The sequence below is a fragment of the Eriocheir sinensis genome, chromosome 68, assembly GCF_024679095.1.
Source record: "Eriocheir sinensis breed Jianghai 21 chromosome 68, ASM2467909v1, whole genome shotgun sequence".
NCBI lineage: Eukaryota > Metazoa > Arthropoda > Malacostraca > Decapoda > Varunidae > Eriocheir > Eriocheir sinensis.
Window position 1 is genome coordinate 6,588,717 of NC_066576.1, and position 11,589 is coordinate 6,600,305.

General features: G+C 43.6%; 1 protein-coding gene and 1 long non-coding RNA gene across 7 annotated transcripts in view; one reads left to right on the forward strand and one right to left on the reverse strand.

The window, feature by feature from the left end:
• Positions 1-11,589, reverse strand: part of LOC126988230 (uncharacterized) — a 44,520-nt gene that overhangs the window by 20,652 nt on the left and 12,279 nt on the right. The window lies entirely within an intron of this gene.
• The window catches only part of LOC126988229 (uncharacterized), a 17,721-nt gene continuing 7,821 nt past the window's right edge, over positions 1,690-11,589 (forward strand). For all 6 annotated transcript variants that reach the window (XR_007741753.1, XR_007741755.1, XR_007741754.1 and 3 more), the window contains exon 1: positions 1,690-1,814. The gene's annotated coding sequence lies outside the window, so the exon portion shown is untranslated. The remainder of the gene's footprint in view (positions 1,815-11,589) is intronic.

The window sequence follows — 11,589 nt, forward strand, 5'->3', positions numbered from 1 at the left end:
TGATGGTGGTGGTGGTGGTGGTGGTCACAAACCGGTTGGTCGAAAACTGGTCTCGATCCATCAGTATCCTCGTCCTCATCCTCCTTTTCCTTCCTCCTGTTTCCTTTGTTTCGTGGACGCTACATTCTTTGCTTCCACTTCTCTCTTGCACTCTGATAAGTTCTTCTTTTTGTGGTTTATTTTCCTGTTCCCTTTTACTCTCATCATCCTCTTTCTCTTTCTCTTTCTCTTCCTCCTCCTTCTCTTTCTTTCTGTTCTTTTTCTTTCTCTTCTTCTTCTTCTTCTTTTTCCTCCTCCTCCTCCTCCTCCTTTTCCACTTCCATCTTCTCCTCTAAGTAGTAGTAGTAGTAGTAGTAGTAGTAGTAGTAGTAGTAGTAAAAAAACGCTCTTCATCCAGTTCACTCTAAACATCAATCTTTTTTTTTATGGGGAAACTATTTTTTTTACATTATCGTTTACATCCATTAGTTAACTTGTGTCCATAACCTTTTGTTCTTGAAGTTCCAGACCCCGTGGCCCCACCAGAAGCACTTTGTCCTTATAAAGAGATATGACAAACGCCAATGTCCTGTACTTGAGTTGCGTCTTGTGCCAACCCAAGAGGACCATCATTAATTATGTACTTATGGGAAAAGAAAACAGGAAAGAAAAAGTTGAAATGATAAGGAAAGAAATCGTAATATGAAGTTTTGATGAATGTGAAGGAAGACGAAGAGGAGAAGTGGAGGAGGAGGAGAAAGATGACGAGGAGGAGGAGGAGGAGGAGAAAGATGACGAGGAGGAGGAGGAGGCGGAGAAATATGAAGAGGAGGAGGAGGAGGAGGAGAAAGATGAAGAGGAGGAGGAGGAGGAGGAGAAAGATGAAGAGAAGGAGGAGGAGGAGGAGAAAGATGAAGAGGAAGAGGAGGAGGAGGAGAAAGATGAAGAGGAGGAGGAGAGGAGGAGGAGGAGATGAAGCGGAAGATTGCGATGGAAGAAGCAAGATCATAAAAAAAACATATATAAGAAAAAAATGCAGAAATGAAGGGAAAAATCTGAGAAATATGGAAGAAATATGAATATGAATAGACAAACAAAAAGAAGGAAAGAAGAAATGTGGTTGAAGAAGATGGTAAAATATGGAGAGAGAGATTAACGAACAGACGCGAGCCTTTACAACTTGGTCACATGTCAAGAGGACCCACCCAGCGCAAGTCACCCAGTTTGATCGTCATCTGATTTTGACATGCTATACCATTCTGGAAAGCTCTATGTCTAAGCTACAACATATTTAAATTTCGGGGCACTACGTCTATTTTTAAGGTTTTTAGAGCGAAAATAGGGGGGACAGTAACCACTCCTAGTCAACGGGAAGAATCCGGCCTGAGCGGGGCTCGAACCGCCGGCCTGTCAGACCGTGAAGCCTGGCAGCTCGGCACTCTACCAGTTGCGCCACGGAGTTGTGTGTGTGTGTGTGTGTGTGTGTGTGTGTGTGTGCGTGTGTTATAACTCCATCTTCCACGCACACTCACTTCTGCAAAAAAGCGAACAAAGGAAAGGAGACAAAACAAAAACGAAATGGACTTCCCAGAACCCCAAGAAAGAAAGAAAAAAACCCAAAAGACCAACGCAAAGAAGAAAAAAGGACTCGCTGACAACTCGTCCCAACCCCCAGCCAAGCTATATAAGCCAGCGCGCTCCAGACTTTGCAATCATACGCTGTGCAGCAGGCTCGGGCAAAGGAGGGTACGGCCGAGGAGTGACGAGAGAAAGAGAGGAACACGCCCCCTTACAGGATTGACCTACTACCCTCTTCTACCACCGGTGACACTAAGGTAAGGAGAGGAAGAGGACCCGGCTACCTACCTCTCCTACTCTACTAATTGCATTGTTTGTTTATCTTTTGTCTTTGCATAGTGTAGAGTTTTCGTTAGCTAGGATTATGATCAGGCGTTGAGGTTGTTTTCCGGCTCATTTTGTTCTTTATTGCTGTTGTTATGAGTTAATATTATGATAGGCCGTGGAATCTATTATTTTCTTTTCTTTTCATTCTTTGTTGTTAATGTTATGATAGGCCGTGGAATCTATTATTTTCTTTTCTTTTCATTCTTTGTTGTTAGTTAATGTCTATTATTTTCTTTTCTTTTCATTCTTTGTTGTTAGTTAATGTTATGATGGGCCGAGCAATCTATTATTTTCTTTTCTTTTCATTCTTTGTTGTTAGTTAATGTTATGATGGGCCGAGCAATCTATTATTTTCTTTTCTTTTCATTCTTTGTTGTTAATCTATTATTTTCTTTTCTTTTCATTCTTTGTTGTTAGTTAATGTTATGATGGGCCGAGCAATCTATTATTTTCTTTTCTTTTCATTCTTTGTTGTTAATGTTATGATAGCCCGAATCTATTTTTTCCTTTCCTCTTTCATGAGATTTTATTATTGTTGTCGTTGGTGGTACACTGATATATAGTTAAATCAATCTTCATCATTGTCGTTCTTAGTTAGAATTTTGATGATAAGTCGTGTGGTCTAATCGTTTTCCTCTTCCTCCGTTTTACTCAACACAGTTTTTGTTCGTTATTTTGATCGGCCATTCTCTTCTTTTATTAAATCATTGCTGTTGGAAGTTTGATAAGCCGGTCAGTCTATTTTTTTCTTAATTACGTCTTTTTTATTGTTAGTATTTTGATGAGTCTTGTGGTCTAATCTTTTTCCTCTTCCTCCTTTTTAGTCAACACAGCTTTTGTTCTTTTTATCATCATCATTATTATTATTATTATTATTATTATTATTATTATTATTATTATTATTATTATTATTATTTTACAGACATTAAAAAAAGCCCGCTACTCAATTTTTGCTGTTGGAAGTTTGATAAGCCAGTCTGTCAATTTGTCCTTTTTATCTCTATTACGTCTTTGTTATTGTTAGTGTGAGTTCGTATTTTACAAAGTCGTTGAATCTATTTTTCCCTCCTCTTTGAATAAACACCTTAAGGCGACTTATTCTATACTTATCAAAACATTCATCTTTCTTCCTCCTCTTCTTCTCTTTTAACGTATCGCAGCACCAAAGTTCACTAATTATCACAAAAGTAGTTTAAAATAATGGTAAAGCTAACGCCCTCTCACGAAAACTTAACAAGCGGAAGGAATCAGGAAAAGGTCTGAGGGATTTGTTTACATGCTTGAGAAAAAAAAGATAAAATAAGCAAGGTGGTGGTGGTGGTGGTGGTGGTTTTATGTAACGATGTATATAAAAAGTGTTCATGTTTGATTTGTTGTTGTTGTTGATGTTGTTGTTGTTTTTGTTCTTGATTGTTGGTGTTCTATGATTGAGCGACCGAGTGAGTGAGTGACTGACTGGCTGACCGACTCTCTCTCTCTCTCTCTCTCTCTCTACTACTACTACCACTACTACTACTACTACTACTACTACTATTACTACTACTACTACTACGACTAACGAGAGAGAGAGACAGATAGAGAGAGAGACTATTGGGGAGGAGAGAAAGTAAGGGAGAGAATGGAATATGTAATGGGGAAGTGCAGAGAGGGAGGAGGAGGAGGAGGAGGAGGAGGAGGAGGAGGAGGAGGAGAAGGGAAGAGGGGCTGGGGAGGTAACATTGCGATTCCTCTCCCTCCTCCCCTTCCTCCTCCCCTCCTCTTTCTTATCTCTCTCTCTTTCTCTCTTTTTCTTTCTTTGTGTCTGAGTGTTTTCATTTCTCTCTCTCTCTCTCTCTCTCTCTCTCTCTCGAGGTTGTGGTGGGGTTGGAGATAGTAAGGATGGAGGGAGGAAGGAGGGGAGGAAGAGGGGAGGAGAAGGAGGAGGAGGGGGGAGGAAGAGGGGGGGAGGAGGGGGGAGGGGGTGGCAGTGAGCTTATTTTACTCATCCACAAACCACAGAGACGGCGACATAACCCCATCCCCCCATTAACCCCCCCACCCCCTACCACCACCACCACCACCACTCCTAAACCAACCGACCGCTTTCACTAACACCACCACCACCACCACCATCACCACCACTGCTGTCTCTCACCACCACCATCATCATCATCATCATCATTATTAAAACTTTTTTCTCCGTCAGTGTCCTTTCAGTGTTTTGCATTCACGTTTATAAATCTTCAATTACGTTAGGTTAATTTTTTCTTCCTTTTTTTTTCGTCTATTGGTTGTCATTGTGGAGAGCATGATAGCCGTATTACTAAACATTTCGTTGTCCAAAAACACATATTTGACAAGGCTTTCGTAGGAGTTTGGGACATTTCCAGGAGTAGTTTTATGGCCCTGGTGGTAGTTTGACCCTTCCTCTGTACCGTGAACCTAAAGAAACACACATTTGACAAGGCTTTCATAGGAGTTTGGGACATTTCCAGGAGTAGTTTTATGGCCCTGGTGGTAGTTTGACCCTTCCTCTGTGCCGTGAACCTAAGAAACACATATTTGACAAGGCTTTCGTAGGAGTTTCGGACATTTCCAGGAGTAGTTTTATGGCCCTGGTGGTAGTTTGACCCTTCCTCTGTGCCGTGAACCTAAGAAACACACATTTGACAAGGCTTTCATAGGAGTTTGGGACATTTCCAGGAGTAGTTTTATGGCCCTGGTGGTAGTGTGACCCTTCCTCTGTGCCGTGAACCTAAGAAGCACACATTTGACAAGGCTTTCATAGGAGTTTGGGACATTTCCAGGAGTAGTTTTATGGCCCTGGTGGTAGTTTGACCCTTCCTCTGTGCCGTAAACCTAAGAAACACACTTTTGACAAGGCTTTCATAGGAGTTTGGGACATTTCCAGGAGTAGTTTTATGGCCCTGGTGGTAGTTTGACCCTTCCTCTGTACCGTGAACCTAAGAAACACACATTTGACAAGGCTTTCATAGGAGTTTGGGACATTTCCAGGAGTAGTTTTATGGCCCTGGTGGTAGTTTGACCCTTCTTCTGTGCCGTGAACCTAAAGAAACACACATTTGACAAGGCTTTCATAGGAGTTTGGGACATTTCCAGGAGTAGTTTTATGGCCCTGGTGGTAGTGTGACCCTTCCTCTGTGCCGTGAACCTAAGAAACACACATTTGACAAGGCTTTCATAGGAGTTTGGGACATTTCCAGGAGTAGTTTTATGGCCCTGGTGGTAGTTTGACCCTTCCTCTGTACCATGAACCTAAGAAACACACATTTGACAAGGCTTTCATAGGAGTTTGGGACATTTCCAGGAGTAGTTTTAAGGCCCTGGTGGTAGTCTGACCCTTCCTCTGTGCCATGAACCTAAGAAACACACATTTGACAAGGCTTTCATAGGAGTTTGGGACATTTCCAGTAGTAGTTTTATGGCCCTGGTGGTAGTTTGACCCTTCCTCTGTGCCGTGAACCTAAGAAACACACATTTGACAAGGCTTTCATAGGAGTTTGGGACATTTCCAGGAGTAGTTTTATGGCCCTGGTGGTAGTGTGACCCTTCCTCTGTGCCGTGAACCTAAGAAACACACATTTGACAAGGCTTTCATAGGAGTTTGGGACATTTCCAGGAGTAGTTTTATGGCCCTGGTGGTAGTGTGACCCTTCCTCTGTACCGTGAACTTAAAGAAACACATTAGAACCCGATTGACCCCTTCTTTGACCTTTAGAAATAGGTAATGAGAAGCCAAATTGTCTTATATTATCGACTTGAGTGATTCATGTGTAAAAAGAGTCTTAGTTTTTTTTTTTTTTCAAGACCTGCCAAGTTTGAGGTTATAATGATGTTTAGTCTAAATATATGGCAGGGTATTTTTTTGTTTTTTTTTGTTTCTCTTGTAATGTTTATGTTCAATGTTGGTTCGTGGTTTATTTGTCCTTAAGTAGAACATATTATTTTTATTATGTACTTGTTAATTCTCTCTCTCTCTCTCTCTCTCTCTCTCTCTCTCTCTCTCTCTCTCTCTCTCTCTCTCTCTCTCCGTATGCTCTGACTGATAAACTCCTAAAACATTCTACATTTTTTTTCCTTTTCATTCCAGACTTTTTTTTCTTTGTCCCATCGGTGAACTTTTTATTTCTTCTATTTTTTAGCGTTCCTGAGTATCTAGTTGTACCTTTTTCTGAACCCTTACCTGAGAGCAATATACACAGCTATTAGGAGCCTTGTATCGTCGGGAAAGAGACCGTTTGTTAAGTTATACACCGATCAAAAGTTTGTGTCTAAATATTCCATCCTAGTTTGCTGGTATCTAACTAGCTATCCTTCTATTTATCTGTCTATTTTTTTCTTTATTTGCATGATATGTATAATTACTACCGGCACCACTACACACACCTGGCACTCCAACACACTACACCTGTCTCCTAATTCACTATACCTGGAACCCCAACACAATACACCTGCCCGTTCACACACCTGTCCCACCACACAGCCCGGGCGGCGGTGGTCAGTGGCCCCTGAAGTATGTAACCTCTGACTGGTCCTATGTCCTTTCCTTTCTCTTTCCAAGGTCAGGTATGTTAAAGGCTTCCTCTCCCGCCCTCCCCTCCCTCCCCAACTCTTCCCTTCTCCCATTCTTGTAGTCCTTCCCTCCCACCACGCCCTCCCTTCCCTCAGGACCCTCACTCTCTCCCTTACTTCTTCTATAAGGTTCCCGCAAGCCCCGTATGCTTTGTCAAACTCTCACTAGGCTCGTACATCTACCCACCAACACAACCTCTACCAGAGTTAACAGATGTGGTGTGTGAGCCCCGGAATGTTTGAAAATAGGGACCCAGCCTCGTCCCTCTCTCTCCAAACAACCCCTCCCGATACTTCTAGCTAGTGCCCAAGTTCACATATTTGACAAGGATTTCGTATGAGTTTGGGGCATTTCCAGGAGTAGTTTTATGGCCCTGGTGGTTCTTCTGTACCGTGAACCTAAGGAACACATATTTGACAAGGCTTTTGTAAGAGTTTGGGGCATTTCCAGGAGTAGTTTTATGGCCCTGGTGGTAGTTTGACCCTTCCTCTGTACCGTGAACCTAAGGAACACATATTTGACAAGGCTTTCGTAAGAGTTTGGGGCATTTCCAGGGTAGTTTTATGGCCCTGGTGGTAGTTTGACCCTTCCTCTGTACCGTGAACCTAAGGAACACATATTTGACAAGGCTTTTGTAAGAGTTTGGGGCATTTCCAGGATTAGTTTTTTGACCCTGGTGGTAGTTTGGTCCTTCCTCTGTACCGTGAACCTAAGGAACACATATTTGACAAGGCTTTCGTAATAGTTTGGGGCATTTCCAGGAGTAGTTTTATGACCCTGGTGGTAGTTTGGTCCTTCCTCTGTACCGTGAACCTAAGGAACACATATTTGACAAGGCTTTCGTAAGAGTTTGGGGCATTTCCAGGAGTAGTTATATGGCCCTGGTGGTAGTTTGACCCTTCCTCTGTACCGTGAACCTAAGGAACACATATTTGACAAGGCTTTCGTAAGAGTTTGGGGCATTTCCAGGGGTAGTTTTATGTCCCTGGTGGTAGTTTGACCCTTCCTCTGTACCGTGAACCTACATACATGACATTTGACAAGGCTTTTGGGGGCATTTTCAGGGGGTAGTTTTGACCCCCTTGGTAGTAGTTGACCCCTCTGTACCGTGAACCTAAAGAAACACTCAATAGAACCCGACTGACCCCCTCTTTGACCTTTAGAAATAGTTGATATGAGACTTTTGCTTCTCACATTAACAATTTCTAAAGGTTAAAGAGGGGGTCAGTTGGGTTCTAATGAGCGTTTCCTTAGGTTCACGGTACAGATGAAGGGTCAAACTACCACCAGGGTCATAAAACTACTCCTGGACATGCCCACAACTCCTACGAAAGCCTTGTCAAATATGTGTTCCTTAGGTTCACGGTACAGAGGAAGGGTCAAACTACCACCAGGGTCATAGTACTACTCCTGGACATGCCCACAACTCCTACGAAAGCCTTGTCAAATATGTGTTCTTGGGCGGGGAAATGTCTCATAGCCCCTAGTCTACTGGAGTCCTCCCCCTCTTCCATGGACCTCCTCCTCCCCTCTCTGACTCAAAACTCTTCTGCTCTGTTCAATGGGTTTTCTCTATCCTTTCGCTGTTAGGCTCCTCCCCCTCCCATTCAAGTCCTTATATACGGCCATATTTTTAAACATTTCTGTGCCCACGAACACGTAATTTACTAGTCTTTCGTGGGAGTTTAGGGCATTTCCAGGGGTACTTTTATGACACTGATGGTAGTCTGAGCCACCTTCTGTACCGTGGACTTAAAAAGACACTCATTAAGACTCGATTCTAAGGGGGCCATATTTTTAAACATTTTGGCTCCCAAGAACATGTAACTTACTTGGCTTTCATGGGAGTTTAGGGCATTTCCAGGGGTAGTTTTATGACCCTGGTGGTAGTCTGAGCCTTCTTCTGTACCGTGAACCTAAAAGAACACTCATTAAGACTCGATTCTAAGGGGGCCATATTTTTAAACATTTCTGTGCCCAAGAACACGTAATTTACTAGTCTTTCGTGAGAGTTTAGGGCATTTCCAGGGGTACTTTTATGACCCTGGTGGTAGTCTGAGCCGCCTTCTGTACCGTGAACCTAAAAGAACACTCATTAAGACTCGATTCTAAGGGGGCCATATTTTTAAACATTTCTGTGCCCAAGAACACGTAATTTACTAGTCTTTCGTGAGAGTTTAGGGCATTTCCAGGGGTACTTTTATGACCCTGGTGGTAGTCTGAGCCTTCTTCTGTACCGTGAACCTAAAAGAACACTCATTAAGACTCGATTCTATAGCCAAGCCATACTTTTAAACATTTCTGTGCCCAAGAACACGTAATTTACTAGTCTTTCGTGAGAGTTTAGGGCATTTCCAGGGTACTTTTATGACCCTGGTGGTAGTCTGAGCCTTCTGTACCGTGAACCTAAAAGAACACTCATTAAGACTCGATTCTATAAATATTTTTAAACATTTCTGTGCCCAAGAACACGTAATTTACTAGTCTTTCGTGAGAGTTTAGGGCATTTCCAGGGGTACTTTTATGACCCTGGTGGTAGTCTGAGCCTTCTTCTGTACCGTGAACCTAAAAGAACACTCATTAAGACTCGATTCTAAGGGGGCCATATTTTTAAACATTTCTGTGCCCAAGAACACGTAATTTACTAGTCTTTCGTGGGAGTTTAGGGCATTTCCAGGGGTACTTTTATGACCCTGGTGGTAGTCTGAGCCGCCTTCTGTACCGTGAACCTAAAAGAACACTCATTAAGACTCGATTCTAAGGGGGCCATATTTTTAAACATTTTGGCTCCCAAGAACACGTAATTTACTAGTCTTTCGTGGGAGTTTAGGGCATTTCCAGGGGTACTTTTATGACCCTGGTGGTAGTCTGAGCCACCTTCTGTACCGTGGACTTAAAAGGACACTCATTAGAAGTCGATTAACCTCCTTTGTGGCCTCTGGAGATAGTTGGTGTGAGGGGTGGGAGCATCTGACAATACCAACCTAATGCCCCGTGTCCCCATCCCGTAGCTCGCCCTTCGCTTCTCCCCAATCCTTCACACGCCCCTTCCCGCCTTTCCCAGGAACAGGGTCAGTTCTAGGTAAACAAACCGCTTTGGGGCCCCTTTGTCAGCAGGGTAAAGGTGAATTTGGGGTGTGAACCATAACTACGTGTTGCGTCAGTGCTCATCTCCATCACTTCAGCCTCTTGACCTTGTGGAGGGTCGTATTTTAAAGCATTTCGTCGCCCAAGTTCACATATTTGACAAGGCTTTCGTAGGAGCTGTAGGCCTTTCCAGGGGTAGTTTTATGACCCCGGTGGTAGTTTGACCCTTCTTCTGTACCCTGAACCTAAGGAACACATATTTGACAAGGCTTTCGTAGGAGCTGTAGGCCTTTCCAGGGGTAGTTTTATGACCCCGGTGGTAGTTTGACCCTTCTTCTGTACCCTGAACCTAAGGAACACATATTTGACAAGGCTTTCGTAGGAGCTGTAGGCCTTTCCAGGGGTAGTTTTATGACCCCGGTGGTAGTTTGACCCTTCTTCTGTACCCTGAACCTAAGGAACACATAATTGACAAGGCTTTCGTAGGAGCTGTAGGCCTTTCCAGGGGTAGTTTTATGACCCTGGTGGTAGTTTGACCCTTCTTCTGTGCCATGAACCTTAAAAACACTCATGAAGACCCGATTGATCCCCTCCTTGACCTTCAGAAATAGTCGATGTGAGAAGCGATGGTGTCTTAACCCGATAGCAGCAGGGATCATGTTTCTAAATGGTCCCTCTAAGCGAGAAAAATGAGAATAAATCACCCCTCACACAAACCATTTCATAATATATATCAAAGCATTTGTGATCAGTTTATGCATCATCTATTTTGGGGGGTTTATATCATGGCACAAATTTGGCCCATCGCTGCTACACTGTAAACTTGTAAAGCCACAAATTTGGCCCATCGCTGCTACACTGTAAAGCCACAAATTTGGCCCGTCGCTGCTACCGGGTTAAAATACAGCCCAAGAACCCTTCACCCCGGGGCACAGGGCCGGGTGTCATCGCGGTTAACACAGATTACCTTCACCAGGTTTTCCCAGGTACTCACTGATCGACCAATCCAAAATGACGAACACCTGTCTTTTTTTTCTTTTTTTTTTTACGTGTATGCCTATAGCGCCGGTAGGCTCTCTTGGGGGGTCTGGATGGTAGTTGGCCCCAGCCCGTCATGGCGCAGGCAAGTGTTTATAGTGGCGCCATCTTCTCTTGGCTCATGCTGCCCCCCGGAACTCCTCCTTGATTCACTTGGACGGTTTCCTCTACAGTCCGGGTTGATGGCTGGTCTTCAGGACAGCATGTGGGTAGTTTTAAGCCACTCGGCGGTGACTGAAAAATCCGAGGTGGTAGCGTGGGGATTCGAACCCGCGTCGTCCATCACGCGGTGAATGTGGGCCCAACATATATGGTTGAAATTATAAGACAGTTTTGCTTCTCATATCAGCTATTTCTAAAGGTCAAAGAGGGGGTCAGTCGGGTTCTAATGAGAGTTTCTTCAGGTTCACGGTACAGAGGAAGGGTCAAACTACCACCAGGGTCATAAAACTACTCCTGGAAATGCCCTCAACTCCTACGAAAGCTTTGTCAAACATGTGTTCTCGGGCGGCGAAATGTCTTACAATGCCTTGGTTCCGCTGTGGGCCGAAATCAAACCCTCGCTCCCTCCCTCCACCTGAAGTCCCTTTCCCGCGTTATCTCTCCCTTATAAATGAGAAAAAGATAAATGACAGTTTGCTTTTAATGTCCCGCTGTTTTGTGTTAGAAAGGAAAAAAGGAAACAACATAAAAAAGCGTGATTTTAGAGAGAGAGAGAGAGAGAGAGAGAGAGAGAGAGAGAGAGAGAGAGAGAGAGAGAGAGAGAGAGAGAGAGAGACAAAATAATAGTTCCCGAGCACACTTTCACTAATTACTCTGAAAAATAACATAAAGGTGACCAAACAGCACGAACGAGAAGGAAAACGTGAAAGGTGACGCGGACTAAAGAATAAATACAAGCCGGGAATTGGTCTACGACGATCCCCTTCTTCCGTCACATCTTTTTATCTGTTTTAAGTGATGGTGGTGGTGGTGGTGGGAAAGACTGGGACGCGGGTTGGCAGTGG